At 41.6% G+C, this 18,006-nt stretch overlaps 1 protein-coding gene across 1 annotated transcript in view; it reads right to left on the reverse strand.

The window, feature by feature from the left end:
- The window catches only part of Morc2 (MORC family CW-type zinc finger 2), a 57,891-nt gene extending 45,297 nt beyond the window's left edge, over positions 1-12,594 (reverse strand). The window contains exon 1 of the mRNA XM_048343308.1: positions 12,564-12,594. The gene's annotated coding sequence lies outside the window, so the exon portion shown is untranslated. The remainder of the gene's footprint in view (positions 1-12,563) is intronic.
- Positions 12,595-18,006: the final 5,412 nt, after the last annotated feature.

The raw sequence follows: 18,006 nt of genomic DNA on the forward strand, positions 1-18,006 counted from the left end.
TCCCTGACAAGTAGTTCCTTAATTGTTGAGTGTTTCAAAAAGTAGTCTCTGGTGAAGTATGAAATATATACATCTTATTTGCATCATCAGTGGGAAATTGCAGCCCAGTGGATGATTTCAGAAAGTTTAGTTATCATGGTGTAGCTGAGCAGTTTATGTCATGGCAAACAGGAAGCAGAGAGCACTACTATGTAATTCTAAATTTAAAAAGATCTAGAGACAGGTGTGGTGCCTCAAACATTTAACTCCACCATGAAGAAGTCTGAGCCAGGAGGCCATCAGAGTCAAGGCCAGCTTAAGCTGTTTAGTGAAAACCTGTCTCCAACATAAATGAATAGCTAAATATATAAGTAAATAAATCTAGGGGGTCCCCTCAGACATGAAGAATTGATAAGTTAAATGGGGCACTAAATACAAAAGGTCAAGGATCTAGGTCTTCCTCCTACTTTACATAGAATCTTATTAAAGTAAAACAGCAGCTTTTAAAAGATCAAGGTCATAATACAATTTGAGACTACAAAGAAGGCAGTGTTCCCTTTGATTTCTTACTGATATATAAACATAAAGTCTCGCTTCTTCTGCCATCAGTGGCACAAAAATATATTCCCACAAACTAATGCTTGGCAGCTTGAATAGAATCAAATTATTATCACAGTATATTAGGGTGTTCTTGTGGATGCATCCCTTTTACAGTTTGCTCTCAGGAGCCAGGAGATTATCTTTGCCAGGGAACTCTTTGTATTACCAGTAATTATTAGTCAGGTTTTTTTTGTGTTTTTTTCTTTTTTGCTTAGCACAATTTATCACCCATCAACCCTTCTAAGTCAGGCTTGTCAAGCATTATTTGTACATGTCAAGCAGTTGGTGTACTGATAGCAGACCCACTTCATTATCAAAATCTTGTGTTTGTAATTCCATGCATTTTGTCCCTATTTTTTCCCCTCCCTCATCTAGTCCTGTACCTCCTGATTGCTGAATGTGCACTTGGACCTTCTGATGACCTGCCTTCTGCTATTCCATCAGCCTACAGACCTGGTGTTTGGATTTTAGCCCAGGATGATTCCTACCACCTTACTACTGAAGAAGAAGACACCATTCCAGTGGACCACTGTGACCCAAAAGGCATTCAGCCATCATGATGTGGCCTTTATCTCTACTCCTGTTCTTACTACCCAGATTCAGCACAGCCCCTTACAATGCAATCAAGAGTTCTCAAGCCAGATAGCTAAAGCTACTTTTATCAGAACAAAGGCCCAGTTTGTTCCATAAACGTGTGTTTCATTTCTTAAGTTGAATCCTGCAGAGACACAGTATGGACCAGGGGATTTTTCATCATCAGTACAGTCTGAAGAAAGGCAACATCTCTTTGAGAACATTGGAACATACCCCACAATCTCAAATGAAGTTCATGAACTAATAATTAGGATCCCATCAAGACTGGATCCTGATCTTTTTCTACTCCAAATCTGTAGTAGCCTACTGAATGATAAAGCAGATACTCTGACTGGGATCAAAACCAAGGCACAGTGAACTCCTAGCATCTTCTTTGGGATTACTCAGGAACCAGAACGTTTCATACAAATGTAAGAAATTCTACCAAGGAATCCCTTAACCTAACAGCATTTCACAAGGCTTCAGTCAGATTCCAGAAAAGGCTACTTGATACATCAAGATAGAACCTATATGGTAATCTCCTCTTGTTTATTTAGCACTTTACAGTTTCAAAGCACTTTTACTTACATTTATCTCAATAAGAAACAGAGTAGCCTAATCCTTTTTTTAAATGAGAGAAGAGAAATTTTAAGATATTACACAGTTGTACAAGGTTCCAACATGGTGATGCCAGGCCTTTTGACTCCCAGTCCAGTGTTGCCCTTGGCATTAACTAAGCCTTGTCTTTACTCACAGTGTTAAAATGGCTAGGGGTTGGCAAGTAGAAGTTTCATCTTCCTAATCTGTGTAGGGTGTTGTAAATGTAATCATTTACATTTACATTTAGACCAGAGTTGCATGACAGCATCTCTAGGTATAGAAGCAGACTACCCCCATGGTGTTAGATTGTACAGTCCAGTCAGCACGTGTTCACTAAATAACAAGACTATGTGAAACACAACTACTTATAGATGTTTTGTCCATTTTTATGGTTTTTCTCAAGGATGGCCTATTAGAGATCCCTGTTCATATACCTTTAATTTTTACTAGTGCTTCTAGACACCAAGAGGTTATAGTGTTCTACCCCCAAACTAATATTTATACAAAATGAGCCATCTTTTTTTAAAAACTATCTGTATATAAGATATGTAGAGAATTTCTTCTAGCCAATAAGGTGGCTAAAACACTGTAATATGTATCCCTTCCCCAAACCTACAGTACATTGTGATGTGTTAAAGGATCTCAGAGGACTTGCACCAGAAAGCTTCATTTAGCTGTTTAGCCCATTGCATCCTGTTTAATAAACACAGATTGCTGCTTTTTTTTTTTTTAGCATTCCTTTTGATGGAAGGGTAAATTGCTTTAGAGCAGCATACCCAATACTTCCAGATTAACAGGTTGACCTGGAGACCACATAATAAATACAATGTTTTTGAAATCCCCTTTTCTCATACCTTGTCATTAACTGCTTTGTACATCTTAATCATTACCTTTGCTTTTTGTCAAGGTAAACTGTAGAAGATTTTGGAACTGGGCTGTGGGGTGGGTAATTCTGTCTCCAGATTGAATGAGTTCCATGACATTTAGCAATATACTCCCTAACACTGAGATGTAAACTTTAAAGATATTGAATTTCAGGTTAGTGAGGAGGCTAGAAAGGGAAGATAAGGGGGAGAAGTGAGAAGGTATGTTTTTAGAATTTGAGTTGTGACTCATTGAGATCTTACTGCTTAAGAGTAATTATCCAGCCATGGACTTCCTGGAATAATATTTCCAAAGAAATTGTTTTGTAGCTTATTTTCAAAGCTTCACTGCTATAGAAACTTAAAGCCAATAGTTTTGTTGCCTGGTAAGTACAATTGCAGGCAATCAAAATGTATACAGAGCAGACTTGAAGTTTTAATTCCAGTCTATATATGATCTACATCAGGGAAAAATAAGAAATCACCTTGTCTTAGAAGACTTTGCTTACCCTCTTTCTGGTTTGTGTGACCTATTTTTTGTATTTCAGCATTTTGTGAACAACTTACTCTTAGATCATTGGTTTTCCAAAAGCTTTGTGGCCATGAAGCCCTTTGAAAACTCTGTGGAAGCCCAGAGTAAAAGTGAAGCATCTCTGGATGATGTAGTGAAGCAGGAGTGGGGGTCTGCCTCAGCCATCACCACCCTGGTGACACCTACAGGGACTTCCTTACAACTTGTAGAATTCTTCAGGACACAGTTGGAAAACCACTGCCCTAGACAACATATTTGACCGGAATGACATTCTGATCTTTTATGTACCTCTATTCAATGTAGTTTATATTGAGTTGATAAAGAACATTTTTAGAAATACTTAAATGTGTGTGAACTTAGAAAAGTACAAGAAGATGGGCGTGCCCTTTCCCCAGAGAATGGGCATATGGGCTGAAAGTGGTGTCAAGTAACCTTAGCACTCCACCCCAGATGGACTTAGAGTGATTCCTGGAATTGGATATAGCCAGAAAGAAATCTGTAAGCACCCTACCTGGCAAACCAGTAAACCTTTGCACAGACTCCAGACCTACTAGTGGTACTTGAAATACGTAACTTTGAAGTCTTGAGCCCTCCTCGGATATACAAATTGCCTACAAGCTGGTATTGAAGCTGATGCCACATTATACCATCTTAGAACAACTTTCACATTTGACCTTTCATCATTGGCTATGGTACTCCAAAGGATAACCATTAATTATGAAAGCAGAATTCAAATCCTGGCCAACATTCCCTAGAGGAGCTGAGTATCTGGTGGTTATTCATCTTTAAAATACAAATCTGTTTATGGCTCAACTATAGTTAACACCGCTCCCTGGTTTCTATTCAGTTTAACTGCTGTTTTCAGGTTAAATGAGCTAATACCTTTAGAAACAAAACAGTTCCTCCATTACTGTCATGTCTGCCTATTCAGAATTAGGACTTCTCATCTCTATACATAATACTGACTCCTGAAGATAAAATCCTTGAACAACCTTATAAGTGTGATTTAAAGTATAACCTTCAAAAAAAAAATCTGGTACCATCAGCTATATGTGACAGTAATAGTTGGACCCAGGCCCTTTGACTAGGCCATCATTGCATATTTGCTTGGCACCTCAAATAGTATATTGTCTACCTTTTTGCATATTGACTTGGGGGAAAAAAATTCTACAAAGATGGCAGCTAAAGATTTTATCAGTCTCAAGAGCTTCTGTCCTTTGTGGATCTTGTGTTGGAAGCACATCTGTCTCAATACTGTTGTTCTACACTGATTTCTAGAGAGCCTGACTTTCATTTTTACTATGAAATACTCTTAGGCACTAAGACAACTTATGTCTGTAGAAAGGATTCAGTTGCCGAACTCCCAGACCATATTTTAGTGAACAAGGAGACTTCAGTTTGTGTCCTGAGAAAATCTTATTCCTTTACAGTCAATTTAAGGACCAACTATCTTCACTTACTCTAATGAATGCACTGGTTAATGTTGGAAATGGTTTATATCCTTGTCTTTTTACCCTCTAATGGTGATTGCATGGTTTACTCTACAGATGATCAAATGAGGCTTAGGGCTGGTTCCTCTAGACTGCTGACCCTCAGTAGAATAAAATATGGATGACGGTTCTGCCTATATCTACAACTGTTGCTCATAAAGAAGAAATCAGCTATCAGCTCACTCTTCTACTGCCTCCAAATTGTCAGCTTTTTCCCCCCTCTGCCTTTTCCTGTTCTTACAGGAAGATACTGTTCTACACTGCCAGTCATTCCCTCTGATCCCACCATATGCAGTGGTCAAAATGAGGAACTTAAGAAGAGGAAGATCATCTCAAGAGTCTAATGTAAGCTCTACATAAGAATTGGTGACTGGATAAACAAAAAAGTCTAAACCTTAAGGCCAAAGACCTAGGGGCTTGCCTCAGATCTCACCGAAAGCTTTCAACAGTGCCACCCAACCAGTCTGAGGCCTTGACTTGCTTGTAAAATGGTTCTTGAAGATAGGCTGAGTTACAGAAGATGAAGACTTGATTACCAAAGAAAGTAGAGCCAATTTTGACAAACCTGGCCCTACCGACCCTGTTGCTCCCAGATGTAGCATAAACTCCTAAACAGAACCTGTAGTCTGGATTGAGAACATGGCCTTCTTGAGCTGACAGTTCTTGGGCAGATAAGCAGGAAAATACAAGCTGCTGTCCCTAGTCCTTTACAATCAGAAAATTAAATCCAGAGTGTGTTTATTTACTCTGGAGTACCCAAATGAACATTAATTTATAGGGCTTCATTATTATTAATCTAACTTTTGTCAGATTTTATCTTGGCTATTGGTATGGCTGGCCCTACCCTGCTGAAATTATCCTGCTTGTCTATTTACCTGAATCAGCTCTTATCCTGCCTTTTTTTGACATGCTGCTGCAATCCAACTGGCCTTGAGAAGACTACAACCCATTTCAGCCTACCTTGTGCCCAATTCCACCAAGGATTTCTTAACAGAAGTAACTCACACCTCACTCACTAGAACTTAAATGTTCACAACAGTGAGGACTTTACTGTGCACTTATTGACAAGCAGCTTATTTTTGTTAAGTGGAAAGTAAGTCCATGCTTTATCGTTTTCAGCACCTGGGACAGCTACCAAATTGGAAAGGAGGTGTACAGCAGATTGAAAACAGTCCATTTCTTCTGCAGTAAGTAAAAAGTGATTGATTCACCTGGACTCACCAGTTAAGCTTGGCAGAAGACTAACAGGAGAACGTGAAAGTTTGCACTGAACTCCATTTAGAACTGACACAGCCTCACAGAACTATTTGCCAGTATGAGGCTGTCCATTTCACAACACTCAGATACTCTTAGACTCAGTTGAGTTTGCTTGTGCTGAGACACTGGTGTGACATCAAGTGTGCTCTTCATCATGAGTGTTTCTTCCCAATGGACTTTAGATAGGCTTCCTGAGGTCAGGACAAAACAACCCTCAAAGTTGTTTTTTAGAATAATTCCATTACTAATGAAGAAATAATGCTAGCTGTTACCACTAAACTTCATGATCATATCAGAGATTAGATAATCTTCAGTATCTGGGCTTACCCTGGACATTCGTTTTTTGTTTTTTGTTTTTGCCCAGCATCCATTCCATCTCTTCGTGACAACTCCTTGATGTTTCTCGGAACTGTTTCTTCCCATGTTGATTCAACTTTGTTCCGTGATACTCAACCCTAGGAAGTTTGCTGAATTGTGGGAGAGGAACTCTTTACTGAGAATGCTGTAGCTTTGTCGGATGAAAAACTCACACCAGTTTGTCAGTATGTTGAATGAGCCAATCAGAAAATAAAGCCAGTGCAGAGGGTAACAAAGCCAAAAGATGGAGAGACTTGAGTCCTGGTGACATTTATGCCGCTGGATCCAGCTGTGCCTGAAGCTAGTATATCCCCTGGACTTTCAGTTATGTGAACCAATAAATACCCTTTTTTGCTTAAGCTACTTTGAGTCGGGTTTCTATTACTTGAAACTGAGTCTGTATTTACCAATTTCAAAAATAAGATAGGTCTGGGTTGGGAATGTGGCCTAGCGGTAGAGTGCTTCCCTCGTATACATGAAGCCCTGGGTTCGATGCCTCAGCACCACATATATGAAAAAGCCAGAAGTGGCACTGTGGCTCAAGTGGCAGAGTGCTAGCCTTGAGCAAAAAGAAGCCAGGGACAGTGCTCAGGCCCTGAGTTCAAGCCCCAGGACTGGCAAAAATAAGACAGATCTAAATATTAAAAATGAGGTAATGGCCACACTGAAATTTATTTTCTAGAGAAAACAAGAATGGAGAGAATAAAGTACTACAGAAGCATAAGTACATGATACATGATAGAAAATTCAGTAAAGAACTAGTTGAGAAAGACAACAGTTCAGGGCTGGGAATATAGCCTAGTGGCAAGAGTGCTTGACTCATACATGAAGCCCTGGGTTCAATTCTCCAGCACCACATATATAGAAAATGGCCAGAAGTGGCGCTGTGGCTCAAGTGGCAGAGTGCTAGCCTTGAGCAAAAAGAAGCCAGGGACAGTGCTCAGGCCCTGAGTCCAAGGCCCAGGACTGGCAAAAAAAACACAACAGTTCAGACAAGGAAATCTACTTATCTGCTTAAATGCATATGATACATTGTGATTAAACATGAAAGACTGGCCATGATATATTAAGTAAAACTATTGATAGACAATATATAGTATGAACTCCAGATATGTGGGTTTGTTTGCAAATGCATAGAAAAATCAGTGGCTTTGAACAATAGGTTACACAAAAGTCAACTTTATACACTTCTGTATTTGAGTAATTTACACAATACTTTTAAACTTTATTTAAAAATAAAGAATTTTGCCAGGCACTGGTGGCTCACGCCTATAATCCCAGATACTCAGGAGACTGTGAACTAGGGAATCACAGTTTAAAGCCAGCCAGGGCAAAAAAAAAAAGTCTCAGACTCGTCTACAATAAACTACTCAGAAAAAGACTGGAAGTGAATTCCAGCCCTACGACTGGCAAAAAAAATGCTGGAAGTAGCACTGTGGCTGTGACTCAAGCCTGGAGCAAAAGAGGCTCAGTGGCAGCATCCAGGCCCTGAATTCAAGCCCTAGGACCAGCACACATTGAAAGAACTTTTAAAAGTGTATGCAATGCTTAGCCCTGAGCCCATTTTTATCAAATGATCAATAACCCTCCTTCAAGGCTTGATGTGGCTATGTGGGAGAGCACCTGCTTAGTAAACACCTGGAGTTTAGAGTTCAGAGACTGTCCTACCAAAAGGAAAAAAAAAAAAAAGGGATAGAAGTGTGGCTCGAGTGGTAAAATAATTTGGCAAATGCAGACCCCAGTACCACTACCAATCATTTAAAAAAAAAAAAACTTTATGCTAATGACTTAGAGATGTTTATTATTCAAGGTGACAGATTGCAACACTTTGAAGAACTCAACTCAGAAATTGTTCCTTAATTTTTTAAGCTTATGTCTTTGAAATTCCAGTATTCGGGTTATCAAAACTTCATGATTTCACTGTCAAAGATGATTTCAGTTCTCGAGTAGCCACATTAGGCAATGAGAAGTCACTTTTGTTTTTAATCCTAGTTATTATGATGTCCCTATACTGAAGTTCAATAATGAGCTTTTCAGTTCTACATCTATTGCATGTGCACATTGCCCTGCCGTAACTTTTAGCACATAATGCAACCCTCACTAGCATCTTCCCTAAAGGTTGTGACAATAAAGCCATTTTCACCCCCAAGTTCTTGGCCACTGCTGCATTACAGTGTGCTCCCAGCACTTAAATGGTGTGATGGATAGTCATTGCTTTGGCCTGCCCACATCACTTCCCTTTCCCAGTCTACCTTTGAAAGCCACTCTTCTGAGTGGTTTTAGTGGATCTATAGGTTGGGGTGTTGTAGCCTCAGACATTCTGGCTAAGATTTGAGCAATTCAAGTTTGTCCTATCAAAATCTCACACACACCAGGACTTTGAATCTTAAGGAGACATGACAAAGTGTCATAGTTAATTCTGATAGCAGTGTCTCAAAAGAACCTAGATTCCTGTTCTGGAGGCTGGATTCGTTTTTGTTTTTTGTTTTTTCCTTTAATCGTAGTCTACTGTATGTTCTTACAAGTTTTGTCAACCACAGTGGATTTCTGTTGCTTGTAATCAGATCAATTCCACAAATTGATAGTTAAAAGGTAGTCGTCACAGCTTCAGGAAGGAGCATCTAGAATTGATTGTTCCCAGTGATGGAATTAAAGGGATCATTAACTTGATCTGTGTTCGTGGGGGAAATAGTCTATTGTGATGAAACAGCTACTAACAATCTCCACTCCCCTTTTCATACAGATTCAAGTGCCAACCATACGGCAGGGCTGCTCATTTGGATCCCATTAGATAATTCAAACAAGAACCAGCTCAGACCTAGAAACTCAAAGCAGAAAACAAGACCGAGGGCCTTTTTGTATAGGTTGTGTGAATGCCTATGTGAGTCCAAACTGGCACTTGGAAATTGATCTTGCAAATTGCCAAATTACATTATTTGAATTTGGAGCATTACTGAGATCTCTTCAGAGAATCATAAAATAGAATGTTGATATTTGGGAGCCTCCAGAAAACCTGGAGAACCTCAACCTTAAAATATCTCAGGAATGAAAATTTGGGGTCAAAAGTCCTTGAGAAATTTTATATATGTAATGTATAAGAAAAATGTATGTATGTTTGTTTGCTTTGCTTTTTGCCAGTCCTGGGGCTTGGGATTACAGGGCTTGAGCACTGTCCCTGGCTTCTTTATGCTCAAGGCTAGCACTCTACCACTTGAGCCACAGTGCTACCTCTGGCCTTTTTTTTTTTGCCAGTCCTGGGCCTTGGACTCAGGGCCTGAGCACTGTCCCTGGCTTCTTTTTGCTCAAGGCTAGCACCCTGCCACCTGAGCCACAGCGCCCCTTCTGGCCGTTTTCCGCATATGTGGTGCTAGGGAATCGAACCGAGAGCTTCATGTGTAGGAGGCAAGCACTCTTGCCACTAGGCCATATTCCCAGCCCCACCTCTGGCCTTTTCTATAAAGGCCAGATTGGTCCTCAACCTTCCACTAGGCCACTCCCTACAGCAAAGAAAGAGCTAACCACCAGGGCTCTGAATTCTGACAAACACCTATTATCTATATCTATTCTTCCTCAAATAAACCCCACTTTTCCCAGCCTCCTTGGAAGATTGGTCTAACTAGTTTTAGGGTTTCCAGAAAATCAGAAGCAGAAAATGGAGAATTTGGGAGAAGCAAGTTCTCCAAATGCTGGAGTACCTGGAGTTGTCATGTTTAAGGGACCAAGAAGAAGAGAAGTTATGCCAGATGGACCGAATCGCTGTTCCTCTTTGTTCTACCTAGGCCCCAAGTGATTGAAGATGGGTCATCCCTATCTAATCCATTCAGACTGGCAAACTAATCTGTACACATTCTCAGACACAAGTTTATGGCAAGGTGCTGGTGGCTCATGCCATAATCTAGCTACTCAGGAGGCTGAGATCTAAAAATCACAGTTCAAAGCCAGCCTGGGCAGGGAAGTCTAAGACTTCTCTCCAATAAACTACTCAGAAAAAAACAGAAGTAGTACTGTGGCTCAAGTGGTAGAACGCTAGCTTGAGCAAAAGAAGCTCAGGGACAGCACCCAGGCCCTGAGTTCATACCTCAAGACACACACAAAAAAATAACAAATACAGATATTGTTTTGCCAGGTTTTGTGGTACTCTTTAAATCCAGCCCAGTTGACACTCAAAATTAACCAGCACACCCACTGTCTAAATTGTAGCCAAAGAAAGAATGAGCAGCTTCCAGAATTCGCCTCTCAAAGAGTCCTGCTTCTTTGAGCCTGATGATTATGACTGGAGCATGCGCCCGTTGGACTGTGATGGAGAACACATCAGAAGAAGCTGAAGTTCCTGTTAAGTGTGGAACCAGTATGCCAGACCTAAACTGTTTCCCTCCGGACTTCATTTACAGGATGAATAAATGTCCTCTTCACATCATTGGTGTTTGAGATTTTTCTCTACCCTCACAATGGAACTTAACCTGCCCACAAATAGTATGATCCTTCTGAATCAACCTGCCCTTAGCTGGACTCACCAACAAAAGGGTGTTGCCCTTGGTGGACAACTAGTTGAGTTATTAACCAATCATATCTCTCATCATAAATGAATGAATTGGCCCCTTTCATTATTCGATAGAGGGCCCTCTGTCTCAAGAAGCTCACTGCTATGAATATCTCTTGCTTTCATCTGCCTTGTATCCATCTCTATCTCTTTCAGTAAATGCATATCAGTTTCAACCCTTCATTACCTATCCATACACTAACGACTTCTTCTAGAAATGAACACAATACTGTTGACTTAGCAGAGCATCACAGACCCATTACCAGGGTAGTTGAATAAGAATTATGTGATCTAAGCCAAGCTAATTTTATGCAAATAGAGCCATTCCTTGAAATGAAAGAAGGTATTTTTTTAAACCACTGAATTGTAAGGTGGTAAACTTGTATGATTGGCAGCCATCTTGTCACCACAAAGTGGTTACCCATCTGAGAATGAAACCTACACAGGGAGCTAAGGGACAGATTCCTTATGACATTATTGTCCCCTAGATCCAGCCTTGCCTGAAGTTAATCTAATCCTGGACCCCTTGCAAGCCAGTAGAGCCAATTTGCACTTATTAAATATGAGTGGTCTTTTCATGAAATGGGCAACCCTGACTCAACCAATTAGCAACACCTAACACACACTGGGTGCTGGGAAAATAATGTGGGATCCATTTATAAAGAGGCTCTATTTGGGTAGTGAGCCAAGAAAGTTTCTGCACTAGCAAAGCTGTGGATGTTAAGGTAACCAATTTTTAAGTGTTGTTTTTCATCAAAAGAATAGCATCAATCTCTTCCCTCAGAGACTGTAGATTTGGAAGTTGGATGGTAGCTAGACACTAGTGGCTCATACCTGTAATCATAGCTATGCAGGAGGCTGAGATCTGAAGATCATGGATCAAAGCCAGCCCTGGCAGGAAAGTTCACAGGACTAACCACTAAAAATTCAGAAGTGGAGCTGTGGCTCAAGTAGTATGATGCTAGCTAGCCTTGAGTGAAAGAGCTGAGACCACACCCAGTCCTCAGTACCAGCACCAAAAAAAAGAAAAAAGGAAGTTGGATGGTGAGCATACACATCATAGGCCCTCAGTTGATGGCAATTGCTAGTAACATCACTATGGAGATCAGGCCCCAGAAGACTCAACTCAGCCCCCAGCCATTCCCTTCCATCTTTTGAACCTCAGCTCCAATGCCAGCATCTGTGCCATGCATACATGCTCACATTCAGTCTCTGTTAGAAGGGAAATCAATTCCTGACAGGCCCCTCTGCCCCCAGGAATTCTAGTAACAGGAAAATGTCACATTCTGTTTCTTCTCAGAGGTAGAGGCTCTTGGAGGCCACCCATGCTACTTGGCCTGTTAGCAAATTGGGCAAGAGGCCTGGATTTAGGAAGCCCACTTCTCCTATTGAGAGAAACACATCATTCCTCACCGGTATTAGAGCAGGAGGCCACTGCTGGGAGCCTGCACACTCCCTATGGATGAATGAAATATCCACTTTACCTCACATCCGGGAACCATATACTTATCTGCCTCCTGTTACAGAAACATGAATGAATCCATTAAAAAAAAACAACCCACAGATCTGTTAGCCAGACACCACACTTATAATTCTAGCTACTCAAAAGGCTGAAATCTGAGGATCGAGATTCAAAGCCAGCCTGGGCAGGAAAGTCCATGAGACTCTTATCTCCAGTTAACCACCAGAAAACTAGAAGTAGTGACTCAAAGAGGTAGAGTGCTAACCTTAAGCTGAAGTGCTCAGGTACAGTGCCCAATCCCTGAGTTAACAAAAAAAAAAAATATTTTTCTGTTTAAGTGTAATTCTAAACTATTAGAATATCCCAGAATACATCACAGACTTCTCCCAGGATGCCATCCTTATCCAACAGGCCTCCGGGCCTGAGGAAATAGCTGAAATGAGAGTCATTGGTTCCACTGGGTAGAAGTCATACCCATGAGCTACCTCATGGAACAGCCTTTGGGGAAGACCAAGTCTCATCCCCAACATCCTCCTGAGGCAATAGAAGCGGGACCAAAGCAGAGCACTTGGCCTCTAACACAGATGCCTGGGACTTGAGAGTTAGGGGGAAGATGGTTGGCCAAGAAAGAATACAAATCCACTGTGATGTGAGACTCAGGAGACCCAGTAGGAAGACCATAGAAGTGAGGGGACAGAGGGTTATCAGGCCCAGACCACTGAGATCACAAATATTCGCTGACTTGCTCCACGGTGCCAGCCTTCAAGATAACATTCAATTCAAATCCTGCCTCAGAAACCACATCTGGAGTACACTGTGAATTCAAGCTGATTACCTCGTGACAGGCACAATTATGCTGAAATATATTCTACAATACTCATTTTCCAATGTGATCATTTAAGGAGACCACAATTTTGGAAAGGATATGGCCAAGCTAGTATGAATCAGCCTAGGGTGACACAAATATACTCACGTGTGCACACACACACACACACTCATGCACTCAATACTCATGCCAACACTGATCTGATTCACACACACACACACACCTTTTTTTGGCAGTACTGGGTTTTGAACTTAGAACCCTGTGCTTGCTAGGCAGGCACTTTACCACATAAGCTACACCTCCAACCTCTCAAAGTCAGCTCCAGAGACTATAATAGATGGGCTTCTGATGAAAGGCATAGCAAAATGTAGGTCCTCCTGAGAAACAGGGTAGACAGGTATATCCTCCTTCTGTTCTTTCCTAGTCCAAACAAGTGCTCCCTCACCCCCAGCCTCTTTTCAGACTCCATAATGTCTAACTATGGGAAAAGTTTATGATGAAAAATAACTGCAAAAAATCTCAAGAAACCTCAAGTCTATAATAGCAGGCATCCTTGGCTTCAGCCACAACACAAATTGACACCAAGTTGTTCTTAGCTCCTCGCCAAAAGGAGTACTGTTTCCTCTAGCCTGGGGCACCCAAAAAGGGAATAAAAGTCTCTGGCTATGTTTATGCCTCTGCCTGGATTCCTCTCCTAGTCCTTTTTTTTTCTTTTTTTTTTTCTTTCTGTGCCAGTAACTGGGCTTTGAGCTCAGGGCATGGGTGCTGTCTGTCCCTTCACTTTTTCACTCAAGGCTGGTGCTCTACCATTTGAGCCACAGACTCTACTTCTGGATTTTTTGGTGGTTACTTGGAGATAAAAGTCTCACAGAGGGACTGGGAATATGGCCTAGTGGCAAGAGTGCTTGCCTCTTGTACAAGAAGCCCTGGGTTCGATTCCCCAGCACCACATATACAGAAAATGGCCAGAAGTGGCGCTATGGCTCAAGTGGCAGAGTGCTAGCCTTGAGCAAAAAGAAGCCAGGGACAGTGCTCAGGCCCAGAGCCCAAGGCCCAGGACTGGCCAGAAAAAAAAAAGTCTCACAAACTTTACTGCCTTGGCTGGCTTTGAACTATGATCCTTAGATCTCAGCCTTCTCAGTAGCTAGGATTGCAGGCATGAGCCACTGGTTCCTGGTCCCTTCCTTTCTTCCTTGCTTCCTGTCTCCCCCCACCCCCCTCCTTTTACCCTCCCTCCCTTCTTCCCTTCCTTCCTTCCTTTTTTCTTCCTCTTTCTTCCTTTTTTTTTTTTCTTTTCTTTGCTAGTGCTAGAGTTTGAATCTAAGGCCTCATGCTTGCTTAGGCAAGAACTCTAAACCTAAGGCCACATTCCCAGCCCACTTTTGCTCGATTTGTATTCTTATAGACTCACATTTTTGCCCATCCTCCTACCTATAGCTTCACAAGTGGCTGGGATTGCAAATGTGTACCGTCATACCCAGCTTGTTGGCAAAGATGAAGTCTTGCTAACTTTTTTACCCAGGCTGGCCTCAAACTGTGACCCTCTTTATTTCTACCTCCATTTCCTGGTATTGCACTACCACACACAATCACCACTCTCTTTTTATTTCAAACTTTCCCATGGTCCTGAAACACTGAACACTTAAGGACATGGGGATGGGGTATGAAGGAACAATATTGGCCTTCTTTTGCTGAGACTGGGCTAGGGTCAGAACCTGCTAATGACACAAGGTGTCTTATATTTTCTTTCAATAACCTGCCATGTGTCATCACCTGAAGAATCTTTGACAGGAAAGAAGCTCTATGGTCTAGAGCTAGGAAGTGGCAGGGTCAAGATTCAGAGATTCCTCTCTGACCTCACATTCCTTATCATTGGAGTCACATGGAGAGGGCTCACTTAGTACTTCCGAGCCCCCAAACTAGCCTACTGAATTTTTTTAAAAGCTGCATTAAAAAAAAATTTCCACAGGCTACCTAGGAAGATTTCTCCAATTCCACACAGCCTCATAATATTACGTGTAACAGATAAGCCCTAAAGTGTTTCCACCCGAATCCTTCTCCAATGATCTGTGTCTTCTGGTGTTTCTACCTGACATAGCTCAAGTTGCTCTAACAATACCATGCACTGGATGGTTTGAACAGCAGAAATTCCCTTCTGACAGTTTAGGAGTCTAGAAGTCTAACCCAGGGTTATGTATTGCTTTGATCTCTGCTGAGGGTTCTTTTCCTCACTTGTAGATGGATGCCATCCCAATATGTCTTCACACAACCCCTGAGGCCTGCACATGGAGAAAAAGAGAAGCGGGGCACCAGTGGCTCACACCTGTAATCCTAGCTACTCAGGAGCCTGAAATCTAAGGATTGAGGTTTGAAGCCAGCCCGGGCAGGAAAATCTGTGAGGCTCTTATCTCCAATAAACTACTCGGAAAAGGGTAGTGCACTCCCTGGAAGTGGTGCAATGGCTCAAGTGATAGAGTGCTAATCTTGATCTTGAGCACTCTCTTGAACACTGGGACAGTGCCTTGAATTCAGGACCAGCAGAAGAGAGAGAGAGAGAGAGAGAGAGAGAGAGAGAGAGAGAGAGAGAGAGAGAGAGAGAGAGATCTTTGTTGCACCTCCTCATAAGAACACTAATCCCATTAGATCAAGGCCCCACCCTTGTGACCTCATTTAACCGTAATTACTTCCTTAACAACTCCATCTTCAAATAGAATCCTACTGCCGACTAGAACTTCAACACAAATGTCTGGAAGCAGCCAGTCTATAATAACAACTTTGTGGTTCTTTAAATTGTTTTTGTTGATTTTGAGGGGGTCTTTTTTGGTACTAGGGATTAAATTCAGGACATTGCACTTGCTGGGCAAGTGTTTTACCACTGAGCTACATCCAAGCCCAACAATACCTTTGTAATTCCTTCCGCTTGAGTTGGATTTCCTCCTAAAGTTGGAACTGGCCATTTGTTTCAACCAAAGGTGTCTGGCAAAGGTGGTAGAATGTCATCCTGTGCGTTTATCCCATCCTGTAAGACATTGTATTATACAAAGCACACCTGTTCGCACACTTGTTCTAGAGGCTCTCTTTACTGTTGTTTTGAATAAAGTGGCCACATTTGTGAAAACCCAGCAAAAGAAATTGGGTGGCCTCCTGGGCACAAAAAGTGACCAACCAAAGGACCACAAGAGTTGGGCCTCTTTCTACAAAGAGAGGGAAGTGAATTCTGCGAATAAGCCCAGTGACTTTGAAAATGAATTTTTTTCTTCATTTGTCTTAGTTCATTTTCTGATGTTATAATAAAATATCTGAGACTAGATCATCAATAATCAAAAGACATGCATTGCTAGCCAGGCACTGGTGGCTCTTGCCTGTAATCCTAGCTACTCAAGAGGCTGAGCTGTAAGGAGCATGGTTCAAAGCCAGCCCGAGCAGGAAAGTCTCTGTGAGACTCTTATTTCTAATTAACCACCAGCAAACCAGAAGTAGAGCTGTGGCTCAAAGGGTAGAACACAAGTTTTAGCAAAATGGCTCAGGGACAGCACCCAGGCCCTGAGTTCAAGCCCTATGACCAACCAAAAGAAAAAAACTGATTGCTTACCACTTTGGAGACAAAGTGCCAGCCTCTGTAGGACATCAGGTGGGATCTTTCTTTCTACATTATAACATGGCAGAGAGCATCACATGGCAAGCATTCTTTCTCAGGTCTCTCTTTTATAAAACCACTAATAACATCATAGGAGCCCACTTTTATGACAGATTTAATCATAATTACCTTCTAAATGCCCCCATTTTAAACTATTTACATATGACTTTGAGGATTAAGTTTCCAATACATGAACTTTTTTTTTTTTTTTGCCAGTCCTGGGCTTTGGACTCAGGGCCTGAGCACTGTCCCTGGCTTCTTTTTGCTCAAGGCTAGCACTCTACCACATGAGCCACAGCGCCACTTCCGGCTTTTTCTGTATATGTGGTGCTGAGGAATTGAACCCAGGGCTTCATGTACATGAAGCGAGCACTCTTGCCACTAGGCCATATTCCCAGACCCCCCAAAGCATGAATTATTTTTGTGGGTGTTGATACCTAGGGATTGAACCAGGGCCTCATACTTGCTAGGCAGCCACTCTACCACTCTAGCCATGCCTCCAATCTGACATTTTGCTAGTTAATCAGAGATGATTAATGACCAGACTGGCTTTAGACCAAGATCCTACATGTCTCAGCCTCCTTAGGATTACAGGCATGAGGCACCAACACTGGACCTCCAACACATGAACTTTTGAGGGACACACTCAAAATATAGTACCATTCACAGCCACAGATGTGAGCACAACCAAGCCCAAACCTTGATGTACCCTTCTAAGGTTCTAAGCCATGCTTGTTCTCTGAACTCACAAAAACTGTTATATAATAAGTGTGAATTTGTGCTTATTCATTACACAGAAACTGACAACTAATTAGAAAACCCTCCAGGCACTGGTGTTCATATGTGCAATCCTAGCTACTCAGGAGGCTGAGGCCTAGAGAATCAGGGTTGGAAGCCAGCTCAGGCAGATTCCATTTCCAAAATACCCAGCAAAAGGCAGCACTGGAGGCATGGCTCAAGTGGTAGAATGCCAGCACACACACAAAGCCCCATGTTTGAGCACCTGTACTAGCAAAATGAAGTAAATAAATTACATAACTCTACCATCTCCACCTCCTAGATAACGTGATACTTACTCTGCTTGAATAATTCCTCATTTTTTAAAAAATTCTACCTAGAAGCAATTTATGTGTTCACCAGGATGACAAAGTGCCAAATTGCCTCTGCTTTTAAAAATGTTTCCTCAATATCTTGAAGATAAAAAATAATAGATGTATCATTGTAAGAAAATTTGAAAGCACACCAAAAAAAAAAAGGACCCGGAATAATTTTTTCTGCCCCCTCAGATAA

This window comes from Perognathus longimembris, chromosome 3 (assembly GCF_023159225.1).
Source record: "Perognathus longimembris pacificus isolate PPM17 chromosome 3, ASM2315922v1, whole genome shotgun sequence".
Taxonomy (NCBI): domain Eukaryota; kingdom Metazoa; phylum Chordata; class Mammalia; order Rodentia; family Heteromyidae; genus Perognathus; species Perognathus longimembris.